This window comes from Papio anubis, chromosome 3 (assembly GCF_008728515.1).
Source record: "Papio anubis isolate 15944 chromosome 3, Panubis1.0, whole genome shotgun sequence".
Classification (NCBI taxonomy): domain Eukaryota; kingdom Metazoa; phylum Chordata; class Mammalia; order Primates; family Cercopithecidae; genus Papio; species Papio anubis.
The window spans coordinates 46,439,966-46,462,130 of record NC_044978.1 but is presented as its reverse complement, the minus strand read 5'-3'; the positions used below and the strand labels follow the sequence as shown (position 1 = coordinate 46,462,130).

The following is a 22,165-nucleotide window of genomic DNA, read 5'->3' as shown; positions in this document are numbered from 1 at the left end:
TTCTGTACAATAGAGGCAGACATCTCTTTGGAAGGCTTAAATGGTGGAAGAACCAAGTTGCCAAGTACTAGTCATGACACAGCAATGTTTCCAGCATGACAGAAAGTTGAGAGAGTCACAGACTCGACGGCTAATGTGTAGAAACTGCAAGTAGTGACCTGAGTGTTTTAAGCCCTTCTGTTAGTAATGGAACAACAGTCAAAGTATTTCAAAGAATATAAACATCCAAACAGAGAGACAACAAAGGTCATCAAAGGAAAACTCTACTTTCTGAAATACAAATGAAAAGATTAATATATAAATTCCTAGAAGAGTCTAACTAATTCAAGTGCTCTTGTCTTACAGAGGGAAGAAATATGACATGAAGTTAACATATTAAAACTTAATTGCCCCCATAACAACTCATCTAAATTGTTTAATTTGGAACTTTTTTGTGGTATTGGTAAACACCTCAGTATGAAACAGTAATTTTGCTCAATTGTTTTGTAGATACAATAGAGCTTCATTCTACAGAATCCTTGAAATGTGAGTCATTCAAGATGACATGCCTTCAGAATAACAGAGGGGTTACCTATTTAAGTACCAAATATAGTGCATACAGATGTGTCTCTGTGTGTGTGTATACATACATACATATATATATACACATATATATATTCATTTAATGTTTTGACAGAAAATCATTCTAAAATGTATTAAATTTTATAAGACTTCCTTAAAAGCACATTAAACATAATGCAATTTTCTTTGATGGCCCAAAGTCATCATTGTGAATATTAATTGTTATACTGTGCTATAATAAAATGATGTCTGTGAGTCCCTCAAAAATGGGTACTCTCTATTGCCTCTAGAATTATACAATGTCAGAATGAAATTGGACTTGAGAGCTTGTCCAGCCTTCTCAATTACAGATGAGGACACTAATGTCAAGAGAAGAGTGATGGAATTTAATTAAGTGGACACAACAGTGATCTACCCCAGGTCTCCCAACTTCTTATCCAAAGTCCTTTCACTTAACCCGCACTGCACAGCATCATCACCTATGCTTTCATTTCTTCTGCTGCTGCCTTTTGTAGTTTTTTTCTCTTCTCCCTGGTTAGGGTCTATGTTCACCCCCATCACTGTTGTTGATAAAATCTCATCCTTCCATACTGTGCACTGTAATGATAAGTGGGGCAGTTCTGGAATGTGGGAGAAGCACGGGAGCCCACGACCATCAGAGGGTAACAACTGGATGTCAGTTTCTGGAGCATGTGCAGAGAAGATTTAGGAGAGTGATCTAACCTGGCTCCCTAGTCAGGGAGTCTAACCAAATGCTGGAGTTGAAGGTACAAAGCCAAAGTGAGGGGTGGGTGCAGAAACCAAAACACCAGGCATGAGCTGCTGGAAGGAGCAAGGCGTGGGAAGTGATCTGGGTGAATTCCAATGACTAAGATGTCTTTGCCTTCTCTAGGGTGACCGTATATTGAAAAAAAGCACAATGAAAGGGACAGAGACTGTGTGCTTTTTATATGGCCCCTCAACTATCCTATTTTAATTCTGGCTTAGAAAAGAACTCATTCCTTGGATGGTTAAACAGGGGTGTCATGGAGATCTGGTAAGTAACCTGATGGGCTTACATTCAGGTAATAGACATGGGTTATCAGGCAGGGGCCTATGGCAGTTCAGAAATCTTATTTGCTTACTTCCTGGTAAATATCTCTTCCTGGCTTTATTCCATAGCTCTCTGAGGTTTCAGAACAATTAAATTCCAGGTAGGTGAGATGTTACCTTATGTTTTGGTTTCCATGTCAATAAATAGATAAGGCAATAGCCCAGTGTATTAGGAGGAGGGGAAAATGGCATTTTAAAAGCCAGGTGCATTTGAGCCTGTTCTAGCAGGTTGGTGAATTTTCACTTAAAGGAACAACTGTCCTTTTGTTTAAAATGATGACTGAGGCTCCCGGGGATAAATGACCTGTCTAGGGTGCCACAACAACAAGGCTAATACCTCTGATTAAAACAGTCAAGTATTAGAGCCTAGTGCTCCAAGTGGTGGTCATAGGTCAGGTGATTATCATCTCAGGGTGGAAAATGCTCACTACGTGGTGGGCACAGGAGACTCTATTGTGCTTTCTTCCTCATTCTTTCCTGTAGTGCCAGAAGGAGGCTTTGCTCTGCTGCATAGTCTGGAAGACAAACTGATATTCTCCATAGGAACAGACAGGATGATTCATGCTGGGTGGTACATAATTAAGGTCTGTGAACTCAAAATGAGCAAACCAGGATGTTAGTAATCTTGGTAGAGAAGTGGCTCAAGAGGGCAGGCATACCTTATTCTTTATTTTAATCTCTTTGAGGTAGGAGAGTTCAACTTCTCTGAGATAAGGGAACTTATCCAGAATAGAAATTCTTTTCAAGTGTTTTCTCTCCTATCTCTTGATCTCTCACTTTTGTCATTATATAACTTTACTGCCAAGAAGCTAGATTTTTCTCTCATCCCTTGCACCTTTGAAGCGTTCATTCAATTCAAACAATTACTGAGGCCCTGCAAAGTACTAGAGGACCAAGTACTTCAAAGTCACATATTAAAACATGGTTCTTACTATCACAAAAGCCCAGTCTAGTTAGGGAGATAGATATGCAAATAAATTACCTGGGTAATTATCTGGCTGTGTCGCTATGGGTAAAACTTAAATTCCATAATTCCAGTCTCCTCAAGTATAAAATGACAAAAATAATACTTACCTTGCTAATGGTGTTGTGAGTATGAAAGAGTTAAAGTACACAAATCATAAGTAGTTTGCTTGGCACATATGAAATAACTTAATACAAAATAAGAAGTGATAACACAAACTAGTAAATGTTCTAACCAAGGAATTGTAAAGAGTCATGGAAACAAAGGAAAGAGGAGGAGACTCTGCCCAGAAGAAGCGACCATTTGTTGTTTTATGAAGTGGCCATTTGTTGTTTTATGACTGCCCAGCAAGCACACATTCTTCCTCTGGCAACAGCATCCAATTACCTTGGGCGAGGCCCTTGTCCCCATACTCAACCCATGTGTTTCTGAGGGAGTCGACTCCTTTTTTGGTTACATGGCATGGCAAGTAGCCTTTTCAAAGCTTCAGCAGAGTCTGGGTTTACAAAGGAAGCCTAAATACTAAATGAAAGTGAACTAAAAGATGGAAAGAACTCGTGGGACCATTTTCCTTTTGTGATTTTCTTTTTGGGACTGCACAGAAATAAAAGGGAGGAGAGAGGAAGGGTAAAGAGGCAAGGCAGGAACCCGGGTCCCAAGATGTAAAAATGTCCAAAAGCACATTTTAAAATAATGATTGCCTAAATGTTTTACTTTTAAATTGTTTGCATTTCAGTGATGTAAATCCCTTCCATCTCCTCAAACCTATTATAATTTGTGATATACACAAAGGTCTCATGTGAGTGTTTCTGTTTATTCGTTTTTCTGGAAAGTGAGAGAAGTTTGAGCTCTGTATCTGTGTTATCATGCAGTAGAACTGTAGCAGGATGCTAGACTGGCAAACTGATTCATAAACTAAACCAACTCAGTGGAAGCAGAAGCTCAGAGTGACATATGGCCAAGAGAATGTCAATTACATATAGGAAACTTTAAAAAATTGGATGGCAAGAAGGCATAAGACTTCCCTAGGGTATAGAATAGTAATTTGAGCCAATTTTATCTATTTTTGAGGTTAGAAATACTCTAGCTGACACTAGGGCTATATTTTAGGTCCTGTTGTGGTTCATTTGAACTCTGATGCAATAGACAGTTGCACCTTGTTTAAATCCCTCCTCTAGTTCTGAACCAGAGGCATATAAATGTCAAGTGGCAGGGGACCTATTTCAGAGAAGTAGCAATTGACTCAGCATCAACCAGAGTCCTGGGATTTCTACCACAAAGTCACAGGAAAGCTGTGGAAAGTACTCTGAAATCACTCTTAAAGAATTTGAGTAAGGAGGCTCTTTGAAATTGAATGCTTGTGGCAAAAAACCAAGTGTAAGAAATGCTAAATGAACTCTCAAAAGCAATGCTTTTTAAACGTTGATGTGTGTGTGAATCAACTAGAATTCTTGCTAAAGGGCAGATTCTGATTAGCAGGTCTGGGTAGAACCTGAGATTCTGCATTTCTAACTGGCTTCCCAGTGATGCTGAGGCTGCTCGTCTAGGATCCTCACAGTATTGAACCTTGAAGTTTATTAAGTAAACTAACCTAATTATATAAAGAATTCCTTAAAACTTGAAGTCTAAAAAAAAAAAAGAAAAAAAAAAAAGAAGTCACTTACTGCGACCCTGCACTGCCTATCTGAGTACAGGCTTAGAGAAATGAATTCCTACACCAGATTGGTGATTAGGTAGGTTTTTGAATTTTTTGTAGGTGTCACATTATCACCAAAACCTAGGAATATTCTTGGAAAGTGCAATACCAAGGATTAGAGAGAATTTGGAGAAGGAGGCAACATTGACTTTCTGAGAATATAAAGAATAAAATTAACAGTTGCTATCATTTAATATTTACCATCTGTCAGACACTGCTGTAAGTATTTTATTACATTATGTCTTAATATTATAGCAACTCTACAGGTGGGAATAATTGTCATCCCAATTTTAGAGATGAGAAAACTACGACTCAGAGAGGGCAAGTTACTTGCCCAAAGTTGCACAGCTTTGGACAGACAATTGAACACAGGCAGTCCTGCTCTACAGTCCAGTCATAATCACTATGCTCTCTATATCTCCTACCTTCATTGCATTACCAAAATAGCTTTCATTTTGGAGATCAATAAATTTCCATTATGCAAGATACAATAGACATTTTCGGTCCTCTAAGCAATACGGTAGTCTGAAGACCTCTCCTTCCTTCTCTAAGTATTACCCTATTATCTTCCCTTGGTGTTTAAGGCTTGGATTTTTCTGGTTTCTGTTCTATTTGTCTAAAACTCCTCTCAGCTTTCTTTTTAGTACCAAATTCCCTTAGTTGGTCCTCAATGTCCAGATTTCTCAGAGCTGAGTCAGAAGCTCTCTTGTTGTCTCACCCTGTAGTTTCTTCCAATAAACAATATTAACCACTACTTTCATTATCACCTCTACACAGAAGACTCCACATTCCCACTCTCTTTTGAAACCTAGACTTATATATCCAACTTGTTATCTCTATTTGTATGTCTGAAAAGTTACGTCAAGTGCAATAAATCTAAAACTAAGTTCAAGATGCCGCCTCCATCTTCACCTTCCACAAAGTAACCTGTAGAAAAGATTGCTTTCTATGCCCTTTCATATCCCCTTGGCTTTAATAGACCTGTCTTGGAGTCTGTTTCTGGACACGACCATGTCAAGACACACCTTCCCCTTGATTTTCTTATGTGTTCCTTTCTCAATGAATGGCTGCACCATCAGTCTTATTCCACTAGCTAAAAAGCCAGGTGGGCCGGGTGCGGTGGCTCATGCCTGTAATCCCAGCATTTTGGGAGGCCGAGGTGGGCAGATCACAAGGTCAGGAGATTGAGATCAGCCTGGCCAACATGGTGAAACCCTGTCTCTACTAAAAATACAAAAATTAGCTGGGCATGGTGGCAGTCACCTCTAATCCCAGCTACTCGGGAGGGTGAGGCAGGAGAATCATTTGAATCCTGAAGGCTGAGGTTGCAGTGAGCTGAGACTGCTCACTTCACTCCAGCCTGGGCAACAAGAGTGAAACTCCATTTCAACAAAAAGGAAAAAGAAAAAAGGCAGAGTCATCCACTTTCTTCCATTCCAGATCCACCATCACCCAGAATGACAAATGTATTCTATGAAAGAGCTTCAAATTGTCCACGTTTCCATCTCCTCCACCAACTCCACAGTCCATTACTATTATTTTCTCACTTGCCATAGTAAAAAAAAAAAAAAGAAAAGAAAGAAAGAAAGAAAGAAATTCCTCTAACTGGTCTCCCATGCCTACTCTTGATCTCCTTAAATCAGTAGGAATATAAAGCAACTCTGCTCATGTCATACCCTCCAAGTGCCCCCCATTTAAACGTTTTAGTGGATTTCAGGATAATGAAAGGCAAGCTTAACTACTGGACATGGTACTGTGAGATTTGTTTTCGCTTCCCTTTCTGGCTTCACCTTACATCAAACTACCCCTGACACCCTGGGCTCTACCCACTCTGAACCTTAAACTAGTGTCTTTGTGTCGTCAACTTCACTAATGAATTTTAGTAAGGTGTGAAAACAATTTAGTTTGTCAAAGTCAGAGTTTCATTTTAATGTAATGGGAGAAAAAGAGTGTTATTTGTTAGAACTTTTCTTTCAATATTTTCTACAAATGTTTGTATACTGCGTTCATGATGAACAACATATTTGTAATCAAAGACAACATCCAAAAAGAGTTTGAAAAATGATGCATTCAACATACCATGTTTTTACCACCAATGAGCTTCAGCGGATGCTATTCCCTCTGTGGGAAAGCTATGCCCCAAACTGTTTGTCTACAAATTCCTATATACTCTCTTAACATCAACTACATCCATGCTGGGGTCCTAAGGGCCTGGGTGATGGCAGGCGATCAGGACTTAAAAGACTGGCACCCAGGAAGCACCACATGTAGCTGAGGAGAACCCAACACATCCAACTGGAGAATGTTAAAAGTAAAAGCCATGAAGAATCCAAATACCAGCCTGCAGGATGGCTATGAACCATAGCAACCCAAAAGAGATGGGTTATGAGACAGAGTGGGAAACAGAACCTGCAGATGAGCTTCAAGCCATCAGAGTGTAGCCACTGGGACTTCTACAGGTCACTCAGGCACACTGTGAAGGGCAAATTGTAGACTGAAAAAGCTTTGGCAAAGATACCATATTTAGAAAGCTAGTTCAGCAGCCCTAGTGAGAGGTGTAAGCATTTTTATTTGTAAGGAGAGCAGCTACAGCATTGGAGAAAAGAGGTAAATGTGAAAGATGTTAAGAAGGGAGAATCTATAAGATTTGGCTACAATGCAGTCTATCTCATGTATTTGTGTATTTGTTAGACACTGAATAGTTGTAAATGGCTATTTTACAGTTGATTTATACAGACTCTAGAGCTAACTTTCATAGGGTGAGAACCTTGAAGCTGCTTTAAAAAAATTTAAAAAGCATTTCTATGTTTCTGTCTACTAGCAAAAAGAGAGAGAGAGAGAGAGAGAGAGAGTGTGTGTGTGTACACAGATAGATAGATACATATCTTTTCAGCAAGTGAGGAGAGTTCTTAGCTTGGGTAACTTATGAGGATACAGAGGCAAGATTGTAAAGATGGGATAAATTTCAACTCTTTAATTGATAGGAACTGAGGCTCAGAACTTCACTGTGTTACAAACTAAGAGCCAAAGCTGCGATCAGAACCCAGATCTTTAGTTAGGTAGAAGAAAGTTCTATCCTATCTTCTGTGGTTGGTCAAAGGTGTGGCTTCTGAGCATGAGTCACATGAGTCTCTTCTTTTTATACTAGCAAGACCAAGACACTTCTTTGGTCCGAGTACGCTGTGTTCCCACTGTCACCAACTGTGTGGGAACAACACCACATCACTCCTTGGAAACGACGGTAAGTCATTACTGGGTCCGTGACTCCAGACAGGAGTTCTAATTATATGTAAGTGAAGAAAAACTGTTATTTTTAAAATGAGGACATGGATTAGAATTATGGTAATTTAAATAGAAGAAAAGGAAGTTTGAGGAAAGAGAAAGACATTTTAATACTTGGGTAGATTTGGGAATAAAGGAGAAAGACACATCAAGAAAGAATGTGAGGCTTGGAGGCTGGTATGAAAGTGGGTACCAATGACTGAAATGGGGTCCCCTGGGAAGGAGAGGCAGCTCAGGTCAGAGAGAAAAAGACCATAAGTCCAGTCTGGGATGTTAACCTTGAGAAGAGGGGGAGGTATGCATGTGATGATTTCCTGCTGATGTGTTATTTAGGAAAAACAAATGTTTTATATCACCTAAGACAGTTTTATTTCCAATTTGAGTCAGAAAGACAAGGTTAGCAGTTGCAGTAGGAGGGACAGGGGCCTGAAAGCAGCATGCAAATTGCAGGGGAAAGTATCTATTGCAGTTTTTTATCATCTAAGCCGATACCTAGGAAACTTCGCTATCTCCTCATATATGCAGGCAGGAGAATAGAAGACAGAGGGCTAGAAGAGGCTTTATCTTCTCTTTATTAGATATATCAAAACCAATACAGCACAAAGCTGCTCCTCAAAACTGCCCTGTCATGACCACTGGAGGCCTAGTAGCCAACCTCCAATATTATATCCCTAGTCAACTTTTCACACAGCTGCACCTAAGAGATGCTTTCAAATAGGCTGCCTGGAGAGGGTTGCTGGTGCAGGCGTGAACATCTTTCTAAGCACTCACAACTGCTGACAATGCTGGAGAAGGAAGGCCGGCAGTTCTCCAGGGTAGGGCAGCTGATGGGAAATTTGGGGCAAGAGTTGTAGAGAGGAGAACATAAAGAATGGATAAAAGTTGAACTAAATTTAGGCTCAGATGTTAAGAGCAACATGAATAAGAGGAGAACAAGAAGAGTATGTAAAAGCTCCTTTAGTTCCCAGAAAAGAAACCTCTGTGAAAGTCAGACTCACTGTAAAGAATTACTTCAAAGACCTGGAGAGACACACAGACCTTGAAGTTCACCGAGTCTACCAGCCCCCACCTCCCACTCACACACAGACACACAGCCTCCACGAAGAAGAAACTGAGGCCAGAGAGGCCACCTGCCCAGCTGGCTGTTCATGGGCAGGAGTTAGTGGCAGAATCTGGGAATACACTCAGGACTGCAGACACATGCTCCCGATGTCCAGGCATAGTTCCACACTACAGTGCAAAACCTGTTTCAGATACAGCCTTGGTAAACATTAACTCCGACATGTCGGAAGTTGTTATAGATACCTAACAAATAGAAAAAATACTAGAGGTAACAATAAGGAATACGAGTGATGAAATATAAGATGCAACTAAAATAATTTATATTCCATATAAAAAGGAATTGGGCCCCCTAAAAGAGGTCTATCAGAAAGGGTAGGGTTCCCCACTATAATGATCTCTAATGTCTGTTCTTGCAGAGTTTCTAGTTCCATCTATGTGCTCATTCACCTATTACCCCTTCTAGGTTCTGGTCCTGCCCCTGAGGGCCATAAGGCTGCCACAAAATGAACTGTTCAATGACAAAGTCAACTCTGTTTCTAACTCTATTTTGACCTCACTTTCTAGTTCTATATCTAAGGCTCTACTTCCTTTGCAGCTCTTGACCTGCATCTCTGGTACCAACCATGGTAATCTTATTTGTCCATTTTCATCCTAAGACACGGGTCCCATTCTTCATTCTAAATTCTGAACTGTACCTATCATCTCAAACTTCTGGAAGAGCCCACAGGTTCTAACCATGGTATCATTCCTCTGCCCAAGCTCTTTTCAAAACCCTGACCCCCAGATCTTGAGCTCAGTCTGTGTACTCAGGTCACTTGTCCATGTTGTCTGTAATGGCTTGACAGATATCCAGTCTTACCTTGCTCTGTTCTCTGGATTCATAGCACTTATTTGTCCTGCACCTAATTCCTTACATCCTCATTGACTTCCAAATTTAATCATCCTGCCTGCCCCAAATAAGACTTTGCCAATTTGGTTTTGGCAGCAAAAAGAAGGAAAAAAGAAAGACAAAACACAAAAGTTAGGGAGGAAATAGATCTTCTTTTAGAAAAAGTTATTACTAATATGTATAAATATAGATCCAAAAATGAAGAAATTCTATAATCCATAGGTATTATTCAGGCTATGGTGTGCCATTGTTAACAAATTCATCTGGAAATCTCAGTGGGTTAACACAAGATACATTTATTTCTCCTTCTTGTTATAATTCAGTGGGTGTTGTGTGGTGGGGAAAAATCTACTATGTGTAGGAACTGGAGGCCTGGGTTAAAGGAAGCCTCGATTTTTTGAAGCTTCATCAGGAGTATGTGTCCTTCATCACCTGTCAGGTGAAGACTGAACAATTACATGGGGTTTTTACTGCCTCAGCCTGGAACTGACATATATCCCCTTCTGTCTCAGTTTATTAACTAGAAGTAAACACAGAGTCCCACCCATCTGTAGAACGCTGCGAAACCCAACTTCTCCATGCAGCCGAAAGTGGAGAACTGGAGGTCAGGAATGCTAATAATGTCTGGTGCACAATGATTTCAGTTGACACAACTCTGGAATTTTTGCAACTGTGTCAGTTAAAGGATTAATGCAGTCTCAGTTGTTACAGTGCTTCTCCTTTTTAGTTGGTAGTAAACAAAGTGATTTGCAGTAAATGTGATAAAAAGGAATGAATATGGACTAATAGGGTCATAAAATGGTAGTGCATACATCAAAAGCTGAGAGAACCTAAGATATCAGAGAGTGGTGGTGCTGTTGCAAGTTTTTTTCACTGTTCTGCTTTTGTTTCTTTTATCTTTGTGGCTTGAGAATTATTTAAATTTAATTCTTAATGTGTACCTTGTTTTAATGAATCAAGATTCATTAAAAAATGAAACTTGAGATTCATTTGAGATTCACTCGAAATTCATCTAAAAACTGAGAGGCAAAATGGGGCAATTACCTCTCATTTTTACATGTAATAGCATATAACACTCAAAAGCATAAAATAGCAAGGATGTCTTGCTATTTTTATTATTTAAACATGACAGCAGGCTTGCAAACAGCAAAATTGTATGCATAAGTTTTTATCAATATTGTGATTTAATTCTAGAGTGTCGCCCGCACTTCTACACATCTTTATCTTGTAATCATAGCCCTTTAAACATAAACCTATGATAACCATATATATATTATGTATGTCACTAGTTTAACTAGACATGTCATTAAAGTACTTTAAACTCTCAATGTATAAATTGAACATTCTGCCAAGAGTATACTAAAAATAAGAAGAGCAAGCCATTGAATTTCCCTTTATTCTTGCTTGATCTTCTTTCTATTATCATATGTTGAAAAAAAAGTTTCAGTTATTTATTTACATTTCACTCATGAACATAGTTTTTATACAATTTAAAAATCTACAACAAGAATAGAGCTAATGCCATTCTGTCCATCTTGCTTGCCTAGAGGCATCTAGGTGGTATATGAGGACTGGTATCTCTAAAAGCCTCATTACATCTCAGGACATCACATCAGATAAGCAGCAGGAAATAAACACAAACAAAAAGCTCCTCTCCAATTTCACAGAAGGGGGTTTATCAAGACATGTTTTCTCTATTGAGATTGCTACGGAAGTGAAGTGCTATAGTAAGATCTAATCCTCAATGCTAACAGCCTGTGCTTTCCTTCCCTGCCTCAGCCATGTGCCTCTCCTAAGCATGCTGAGTGGGAAAAGGGTCAGCCTAGATACTGCATGGGCACAAGACAATCAGCCTCATCAGTGGAATTTAAGATACTTCTTAATTCTAAAAGCTCACAAATACTACTACTATTGTATTAGTCAGGGTTCTCTAGAGGGATAGGATAGATGTACATATGAAGGGGAGTTTATTACGAGAATTGACTCACACGATCACAAGGTGAAGTTCCACAATAGGCTGTCTGCAAGCTGAGGAGCAAGGAAGCCAGCTCAACTTCCCAAACCTGTGAGGCCAACAGTGCAGGCTTCAACCTGTGGCCGAAGGCCCAAGAGGCCCTGGCAAACCACAGGTGTAAGTCCAAGAGTCCAAAAGCTGGAAAACATGGAGTCTGATGTTCGAGGGCAGGAAACATCCAGCACAGGAGAAAGATGAAGTTCAGAAGACTCAGCAAGCCCGCTCCTTCCAATATCTTCTGCCTGCTTTATCCTAGCTGTGCTGCCAGCTGATTAGATGGTGCCCACCCAGACTGAAGGTGGGTCTGCCTCTCCCACTGCACCGACTCAAATGTATCTCCTTTGGCAACACTCCCACAGACACACCCAGGAACAGTACTTTGCATCCTTCAATGCAGTCAAGTTGACACTCAGTATTTACCATCACAACTACCAATTTTTAAAAAACCCGTCTCACATAGATAGATAAAATCTTGACTGTCATTTTAGTGAAAACTAAAGTGACCTTTTCATTATCATTTGTTTTTTCCACAGGGAATTACTGCCAAATCCATATTATGAATTCCCCAAAGAAGTATTTAATAAGACAGCACTTAAATGTAACAGAAAATATATTTAGAGCTAAACTCACTAATAGTATAATTTACACTTCTGTAAAAGATCATAATTTAATTTTTTAATTCAATGTGGCAGAAAACCAAATTAATAATTACAAAATTCTCTACTCACTGATTTTTCTGGATGTAGTCTCTGTTATGGAAGAAAAAAATATAATACTGTTTTAAAAGAGACTTGAGATTTAAAAAATGCTTTTGAGGAAGAAACTAATTCACAAAATTATTTCACTTGTCTAGATACCCATTTTATAAATGGAAACATTGAAGCAGAAAGGTTATACGACTTGTTAAAGTTTCTTTGTTTTTTTGTTTGTTTTTTGAGACGGAGTCTCACTCTTTGCCCAGGTTGGAGTATAGTGGCGTGATCTCGGCTCACTGCAACCTCTGCCTCCCGGGTTCAAGCGATTCTTCTGCCTCAGCCTCTGGAGTAGCTGGGACTACAGGTGTGGGCCACCACACCTGGTTAATGTTTTTGTATTTTTAGTAGAGATGGGGTTTCACCATATTGGCCAGGCTGGTCTCAAACTCCTGAACTCATGATCCACCTGCCTCAGCCTCCCAAAGTGCTGGGATTACAGGCGTGAACCATCGTGTCTGGCCGACTTGTTAAAGTTTCTAAAGTTGATTTGTGAATGGAGCAAGAAATTAGAATGTCTTTCTTTCAATGTCAATTCAATATCGAATTCAATATGTTTTGGGTGCTCATCTTCTTTTAAGATCTGTAAGATTGAAATGTTTATGTGCACACTGTAAAAAAGGTTCTGTCTAAAGCCTGAAAAATATTTTTTTTGCAGAGAATTTCTATGTTCATTTCAAACCTTCAGCAGTAGTATGTCTAGAATTATTTTTTCCTTCTCTTTTTTCTTTTTCTTTTTTCCTTTTTTCTTTTGATTAAGATCCTCACTTCTCACAGGGGGAAAAACAGGAAAAGTGAAATTTTATAAAAGGTCAGTTCTGACCTAGGAAGAGGAAAGAAGGTTTTAACATAGAGGAAAACTGAGGCACATCTTTAAAGTAGAGTAGGGGGTTCTCACTACATCATTTTGCTCTAAGTGGACGTAAAGGGAAAGTTACCAAGTGTTTTCTTGCTTGAACAAAGATAGGTATTTTCTCATGAAGCACTGGAAGGTTTTCTAGTTGAAATGTAATGAGAAAAACAATGACTTCTGCCACTGAATGATTGTTATAAGCCTCAGTACCTTCAATAAAAAGATGCTTCTGTTCAATTTCCAGTCACATCAAATTCTCATTACAAGCAGCTAAATCCCATCTCTCCATGAGCCAGACTGTATCAAAAGTAGCAGATTTATGCATTAAGTTTTGTAACATATACTTACATCCCATATAGCCCAGGTCACAGAGCAAATTCTAGGACTTTTTCCCCTCAATGAACACCAGGATTGGATACCAAGCTTCAAGGAGACCAAGAGCAGGAAAGTACTTGTGGCCAAGGTGTCCTTGAAAAATAAGAAAGACATCCTATGGCTGTTTGAAAACAAAATTGTCCAGTTCCCAAGTGCTTGCACAAAATCCATTTTGTGTTAAAGAAAACAAAAGATTTCTGAGAGTTTTATTTAGAATCCATAAGAAAAAAAATAGAGAGATAATAGGCAAAAAAGAAAATAAAGTCCCTAGGGTAGAAAACCAACAGGTCTTCTTAATAATTTCCACGCCATTCTCTCTTCTCATGTTATTTGCAAAATGTTAGATATTGATACTTTTTTCCAAGGTGGGTAAGAAAATCAAACTAAATGCCAGTGTAGTTGAATTTCCCAGATTGACTGTGGAAATCGGGATACAAAAGTATATATGTCAATAATAAACGCTAGGGTTCAACACACAAACTCTAAGTCAAAGCACCTCTCACCCTACCAGTAAAGAGGCCAAGGGACATGCCCCTAAGATGGCTGTAACTTTAAAGACAGCTCTGCTTAGCAGTGAAGAGTACCTCTACTAGGCAGAAAGATGAACACTGCTTTTACAAAGAAAATAGGCCAACTGATATGACAGAATGAAAGCAGAATTTTGTCAATTTTTTAAGACAGAAAAACTGACAATGAAAGGAAAAAATCAAGGTTACAAAAATGATGTGCTTTCTTATTGGCAACATGTCCAGTGTCATACTTAGAGTCCACAGTTTGCTGTGCCTGAGAATGTTGGCTTCATTTTAAGATGTAACTAAATTCAAGTATTTAATTGAATAGTACATCCTTATCTGTGTTTCTGAAAAATAGATGCAAAGGGTTCTCCAGAATAGGCAAATTGAAGGGGAATAAGGTGACAGGGCAGGAAAAGCAGTAGCAACATTTTGTAACAGAATGGTTTGAAGATTAAAATGAAATGAGGCCTATCTATAAGGCAATAGCAGTGATAGAAACAGAAAACTAGAATCCAGTTTATAGTTACATTGTAAACTACAATCATCAGTTCATATGCATTAGAGCCATGGAGTTGATTGCAAAAATGGCCATAAACATTTGAGTACCTCCAATCAAGAACCTGAGTCTATTTGCCCATTCTTGAATTTGGGGTGGTGTTGCGACTTGCTTTGGCTCATAGAAAGTGGCAGAAATGATACTGTCTAGTTCTGAGCACAAGCGTGAAAATAACTTGCAGTTTCTTTCTCACTTCTCCCTCTCCATCTCTTTCTGAGAACCCGCCACCTCCATTTGCTCAAGCCCAAGTCCAGTCTAGCCTTCCAGAGGAAGGTTTATGGCACAACTATGGCTATGACTCTACCCAACAGTCAGCCAATCCCCAGAAGCAGAGCCTTTTCACTGACCAGCAGCTGCCCACAGACACATGGGTTAGTCCAATTGTATCAACAGAAAAACTGCCTAGCTGATTCTAGACCAAATTTCCAACCCACAGGTTTATGAGCCAAACAGTTGTTATTTCAAGCCCCTAAATTTAGTAATGATTTCTCACACAACAAAAGATAGTAGACACAATCCATATAGAAACTTCCCGCAAGTCAGTTAGTTATTAACCCATTTTGCTAAAACTTTACTGAATAGGAACTATGTGCAAGCATGCTAACAAAGCTTATTCATAGTCCTTTGTGGTAACAGAACTCCCTGGTGCGTAATGTGAGGCTTGCAGTTTACCTGGGGAAGCCAGGAAGGCTTGGAGCAGAGAACACCTCCGTGAGGACTTAAAATAGATTTGTGAGTGGATCAAGTGAAGTAAGGCGGGACAGTTATGTCAGGCAGAGAAAATGATAAAGGTATAAACAAGTGAAATAGCAAGGCATAAGCAGGGGGGTACAGGAATTTATAGTAGAAAAATGTAGTGCCTTAAGGAGTGGAAAAAAAAAAAAAAAAGAAACTCAGAAATTAATAGGAACCAGACCATGGAAGACTGGATGCTCCCATAAATATCTTGGATTGAAGTATACTGATAAAGGCCTAGGCCAGTAGTCCTCAAACAGTAGGACACATGAAAATTATCTGAACAGGAATTTTGGGGATTCTCTTACCCATAAATTAAGACTCAGCAACTTTTTGATGGAGCCCAGACTTTGGGCTTTAAATTTTCAAACTTTACATTTTTAATATGGAATGTTAGAGTATCTGATGCAGGTTGTTCATGGATCATACTTTGAAAAATATTACTGTAAGGAATGGGAGGAGTCCAGTAGTGAATTTAAAAAAATGGAGTGACTCAGGCACTCTCATATTATTTTCAGGTCAGGAATTAAGACTGATTTTTCTTAAATCAGTCTCTGGTATGGATAAAATGTATAAGATTATAATATAATATGGAATATTACTTAATCTATAGAACATATTCAAATTTCTCCAATTGTTCCACCAATGCTCTTTTTTGGATCAGGATCCAATCCGAAAACACACCTTGCATTTAGTTGTCATATTTCCTTAGTCTCCTTTAATATGAAACAGTTCCTCAGTCTTTCTTCATGTTTTCTGACCTTGACAATTTTCATGAGTACTGGTCAGGTATTCTGGATGCCCTCACATCAATGAGCCCAACAGATTCCCAGACTTTGGTTTCTAAATACCACTCTCCAACATAAGAAAACTATGGCTCCTTGGAGAAACAGCTGAATCCAAGGCTGAAGGAGAAAAAAATAAGATGAGCCTGAAATATTTTGTTCTAGAAAATACAAAAGAGTTAAAAAAGAAAGAATAGGCACATTTCAAAAAGACGAAGTAGCCAACTTGATTGGTGATCCTAAAGGTCAAATATGGAAACACTGAATAACAAAATAAATCTTGATCATAATGGATTATAACCCATAGAATAACATAAGGATTCATGTGTCTGTACTAACATAAATAAGTGAACAAATGAATGAATGAATGCATGAATAAATAAATAAAGGAGAAAAAAAAAACTTTCCCTTACTATAAAACTACAACTTGTATCTAAGTTAAGGAATTGCTGAACCAGAAAATTACTATTTGGCAAACACCACAGTAATAGTTGTTTCAGGCAAGAATCATTAATGGATGCTAAAATTAGTGGCAAAGGTGTGATAAATTACAGGATATTTAAATTCTCTCAAATTATTTCCCCATGAGACACTTACAGAGTACAAAGAAATATAGTGCCTTTGTAGGGAAGAAATCTGGCAAATGCCACCCTCCCCAAGGGATCAAAGTTAACATTTTCAGTAATGGAATAAATTGACATCAAGAGTCTTTGGATAAGATATGTTGAGAAGGTCACAACCTCACTTTTTGGTATCCTTGCCAAAAATGCAAAACTGAATTTAAATATGAAAAAAACATCAGAGAAAGTGCATCGATTGTCAGAGCCTCATCGACCTAGTATAAGAGACACACCAAGGTATGTATACTCATATGTGTTAGAGGCACTTTCAGTTTGGCCTTCATTCAGTTCACAAAGAGATCCATTTAAAGACTTTTAAGAAGAAAAAATGACAGGATGAAAACTGTGCCTCAAGGAGATTAAACTGGCAGCAGAAGGTAGTATACAAAATGAAGGGGGTGGAAATGAAAGCTGTGGAAGGCATTGATGTCTGTAAGTGATCTATTACATTATTTCAGGCACATAGTCATAATAATCTCAACCAGGGTAATGACCACAGAAATGGAGAAAAGAAAAGTGAACACAGAAATAAGATGAAGAATAATGAAAATTATTTTTGCACTCATTGAATGTGAAGGAGATGTAAAAGGAGGGGAAAAAAGATTCTCATTTACTAAACTGGGCACCTGGGTGTCTATGCAGAAGGTGAGTCAATGGAAGGAGAAGGAATGTGATCCTGTACTTTCAAAGAAGGGAGTTCTGTTTTAGGCAGATATTTGAAGGTATTATTGAGATATCCTAAACAGAATGTCTAGCAGGCAGCAGAAAAGGTGAGATTGCTATCTGGGAAACAGGGATAACACATAGGAATGACTGCCTTTGATGTGACCCTTGGTTTACAGAGAATATGTAACTTTTCCAGTGTTACAAAGCCAGTAAAAGGCAGAATCAGTATTTAAACCCCACTTCTAGGTTCAGAAGTTTCTTTGGCCTATATAATGTTCTGTGTGTACTGGGACTCTCCAAGAGGTTAAAAAGAACTGTAAACCTCTATTACTATCAGTTTCTAAGTGCACAATTAGACTTATGTGCAAAGTTATAACCAGCTCATTTTTTTAAAAAAAGCGAAAGAATAAGTGAAGCTCTCTTTTCATCTGTGAGTTCCATTGGGCTTTCTATAAAAGGACTATGTTCAGAGTCTTGTAAGGTTTTTGATAGTCACGTGATTGATTGTCAGAGCCCGGTCATCTCAGAGACCGTCCCCTCAAACGCTATCCTTTTACAGATCAGGTATCTGATCCTGCACATTCAAATATTTATATATAGGTTAGACGGGAAAGACATTGTTATAAGTAATTTAATTTTCACTAGGTCTCTCAGCCTATTTTAAGAGCAGTCAGGAGCTAGAGATTTCAGTCTTCATTTCCTATATAAATTGGCAAAAGTGTTGCATTCTGAATAACTACACTGTAGAAGTACATCATCTTTTGAATTAACTCGAATCCATACACAGCAACACAACTGAGGTCAGCTCAGAGGGTGGGCAGTTGATCCATCACCTCACACACTGGGTTAGAGGGCATAGCTGCCCCGACAGGAAAGGAGGGACAGGGCAGATGTTGCTGATCACTAACTACAACTAGTCACTCTTCTAGTAGTTCCCTCCCAGTGGGTGCTGAAAGTTGTTCTTTAGCTCGTCATCTCCCCCTTCAGCCTTCTGATAAAAAAAGATGATGAAGTTAAAAGAAGCAGGGAGGCTCAGCCCCTCTGTAGAAAAGGTAGAATGAAAAAGAAAAATATCTTTCATTTTAGGTAATACATGAGAATGTTGAATAGATATATGCTGAAATAAGTAAGTTTATCTCAATAAATATTTTTTCTTATTTCTGAGACCTGTAATAACCGTGAAATAGATAGATACATATTGGAAAAAGTACACTTTAAAAAGCATATCTCCTACATAAACACAGCACTTTGTAAATGACCACAGTCAAAGTAATCACATTCTTAAATAATTCTCTAACTGTAGTTCATTACATACTCTAAGGAAGGTTTCCATTATTGCTCTTTATTTACTTATTCTCCTGTAAAAGAATAAGAAAAAAAGAAAACCATTTCCAATTCAAGTAGTTTCAAAGCATACTCTAGCTTCTTGCAATTAAAACACAAATTTACCTAAGACATTGGTTGGCTCAAACAATCATATTTTCCAAATAGTTCATGAGATTTGTTAATAAGAGTTGAATGCTTTGGAACAGAGCAAGGCTTCAATTAAAGGATTACAGTTCCAGAGCTAAACTGGGAGAGACTGTGAGCTCAAGGCTGAACCTTTTCCCTCTGCATTCTTTCCCTCTGATTCTAGTTTGGCTTTGATTATTCTTTCCCCTTTTCCTTTCTTATTTTATTTTATTTTTTTTCTATTTGCTGCTGAACAGAATTATAAATTACAGGCAGAAAGAACAGTCTGATCTTACCAAGGAAGTTCTTTTTCTCAAGTCGTTTCTTTCATTTTCAAGGTGTTTCCCAACTCTGGCCTTACTTTGTAAGACCTGAAGCTTCGTCACTTCTGGTGACTTACCAAGGTCCAAAGTCTGCCACAGAACTACCTGAATACTTGAATCACCCAGAAATCGGCTTGCTGGCATGGAACTCTTCCTGTTTTCCCTCATATACAAATAAGATTTAGAAATGTTTAAGCAACAATTAAATGAATAATAAGGAAAAGATTTAGATATCGGACTTCATTGTTATCATCACAATTTCCTTATTCACTTTCCTTTATATCATGTACGTATCTAAGTATCCCTAAGAAGTTAATGAAACCTGAGTACTTAACGTATTTTTCCAAAAATATCCAAATTAGAAAAGTGACAAGTCTCAAAAAAAAGTCTCTTTGCCATCATTGATATATTAAGAGCAGAAAAAAATACATTAATAATCCTGTTAGATAATCATGGATATAATTAACAGCTATGAAGATGATATTACTTGATAGGATATACTTCAAAATACAATTTAGCACCACTCAGGCTTGAAGCAGAATTGCTTCTCTGTTGGAAAAAGTATCAAATAAATATTTTTAACTTCTCAGTAGGTGACAATTTAGTAGCTCAGAGAAATATTTTATAGGCATATGGAACAAATTAGTATGGTAATTGCAAATGGATTATTAATACCAACAAGTCATAAGACTTAACCTTTTCAAATGTAACTGCTGAGACTAGAATTTAAACTAAACATTGTGATGTTTACCTAAAATGTTTTAGATAAATCAGAGATAAGATTGATGAATTACTTAAATATACCATGTAAATTTTTAGCCTGTATAAATAATAATGGGAAATAATATTTGCCACATTGTACCCAATTGTACACACACACACAGACTGTCTTTCTGCCTTACAAATTCTAGATGGCCGCTGGATGGCAAGAAGAAAGGGGAAAACTACATAGCCTTCTTTTATCTTAATTTTGGCCTTGTATTTAGGAAAGGTGAAGGATAATTCTGTCCATTGTTTGTTCAATGTCATAAGTTTGTAGAACAGACAATATCAGTTTCTCAGCAATGCTACACCATTTATTACCATCACAGCAGAGCCAATTTCCTAATGAAAACATTATTAGAAAAAAGTCCTTCTTATGTAGCACTGTAAACCATCTGCCATGTTCAAGTTGTAAAATATATAGCAAACTCAAAAAGAAAAAAAGTAGAAACAAAAGTTTTTGGGATAATCTCAGCATCTAAGAAATATAATATAAAAATATCACATTACTGGAAACCAGTACACAAAAATGAAAAGCAAATGAACAACAAAGTATCTACCACTGCAAATAAACATGGATTTTTTTTTTTTTTTTTGCTAAAAACAACATATTCCTCTCTATGTTGAAATATGTTTCTACCCCACAAAGGAGTGGTTTACTTGCTTTTGCTTATTAACAGTCAACCATGTAGTGCTAAGTGTGTGCCAAGTCTGTTCTAAGTGTTTTATAAAGGTTAAATCACTGAATTTGCATAACAAACATGCTTATGAGGTGAACTCTGTTATCATGACTACTTTATAGAAGGCAGAAACTAGGCAAAAGAGACAGGACTGAAACTCAGGCAGTCTCTAATGGGATCTCTACCCTTAACACCATGTACACTGGTGATTAGCTGCTTTCTCTGCAATGTAGTTGTAAAAATTTCTCTAAGGTATAGATAACTCAAAATTGAGGATTATATTCTAAGAAGATTCATTTGAATGTAAAAGTTATCACTAACATCCAAATTTGCATTCTGATAGCTCATTGAATCTGTGCTTTCTTCCCTGAAAAACTTTCATGTAAAACAAAAGTCCACATAAAAAATGAAGGATGCTTTCCTTTTACCACTGACAAAGAATACAGTGATTAGATACATTAAAAATTCATATACTTAACAAATGCCATCTCTCATACATAAATTTTCTGCGTTACAAAATACATAGGTAATAAAATAAAATCAACATTATTTTTCTTCCATTCCTCCTCCAATAAAATTTATTGCCTTAGTTGAGTAGCTAGGTGCAAGGATCAACAAGAACGCCTCTTCCAAAATGCAGGAAGTAGGGAATAAATAAAACTAAAGAGAAAAATTAGTTTGTGCTTCCCTATTGAGAATAACAATACATACTTAAGAAGTCACATCATTTTTCAGTGTCTATGAACCAATAGAAATAAACTAATATTGCTTCTTTATGTATTTCATTTCATACTCAATAATAAAGTGAGTTTCAATGACACTAACAATATGTTCTCTTGCTAAACAACCATATCCCAAGAGCCTCATATTCTTCCTCTTTTTAAAAAATCCCTGAACAATCATTTGAAAATTAACTTACAGCTCTTATTACACTTGTTCCTAGAGCCACTGAAAATTTTCAGCACATTATAAAAATTAAGTAATATTTTACTGTATTTTTTTCCATTGGGAAGTAATAGGGGTAACATTTCTTAAAGTGTTTTAATTGGGTGGGGGAGTAATAAAATACAAATTGAAAGTTTAAAAAAATAATTTTTAGTTAATTTGAGTGGGAAGATAATACCCTACAAATGACTATAAGCTACATGAAGGCATGATCTGACTTGATTCTGAACTTGATAGGAAACCTAACACCCAGAAGATGCTCTATAATTAAGCCATTTAAACTATATTTAAAGAAGAATAAAAAATTCATTAGCAATTTTTAAACAATCTAAGTCATTTTAACTGTTTTTTTCATATAACAAAATTCTTTTACAAACCTCAGATGAACTCAGAATCATAGATTTCACCACCCATTGCATACTTGTAGCACACCCAACCCAAATGTTAATGAATTTTACTTCCCTTCTCCTTTCACATCAAGCCTAATTTCTTTTCTGCTACATCTCATCAATCCCCCTGTCACCCCTAAAGAAAGACATATTAATATTTTACCCTATAAAAACCCAAAGTCTACCATCAGACCTTC

At 37.6% G+C, this 22,165-nt stretch overlaps 1 protein-coding gene across 6 annotated transcripts in view; it reads right to left on the bottom strand.

Annotated features, from left to right (window-relative positions):
- Positions 1-22,165, bottom strand: part of INPP4B (inositol polyphosphate-4-phosphatase type II B) — an 814,614-nt gene that overhangs the window by 516,525 nt on the left and 275,924 nt on the right. The window contains exon 1 of one of the 6 annotated variants that reach the window (XM_017959076.3): positions 19,166-20,435. The exons of 4 other annotated variants lie outside the window; for them this stretch is intronic. The gene's annotated coding sequence lies outside the window, so the exon portion shown is untranslated. Of the gene's footprint in view, positions 1-13,513; positions 15,872-19,165; positions 20,436-22,165 lie in introns of those variants that run through there. One more of the 6 variants, XM_017959073.3, reaches the window with a different exon arrangement.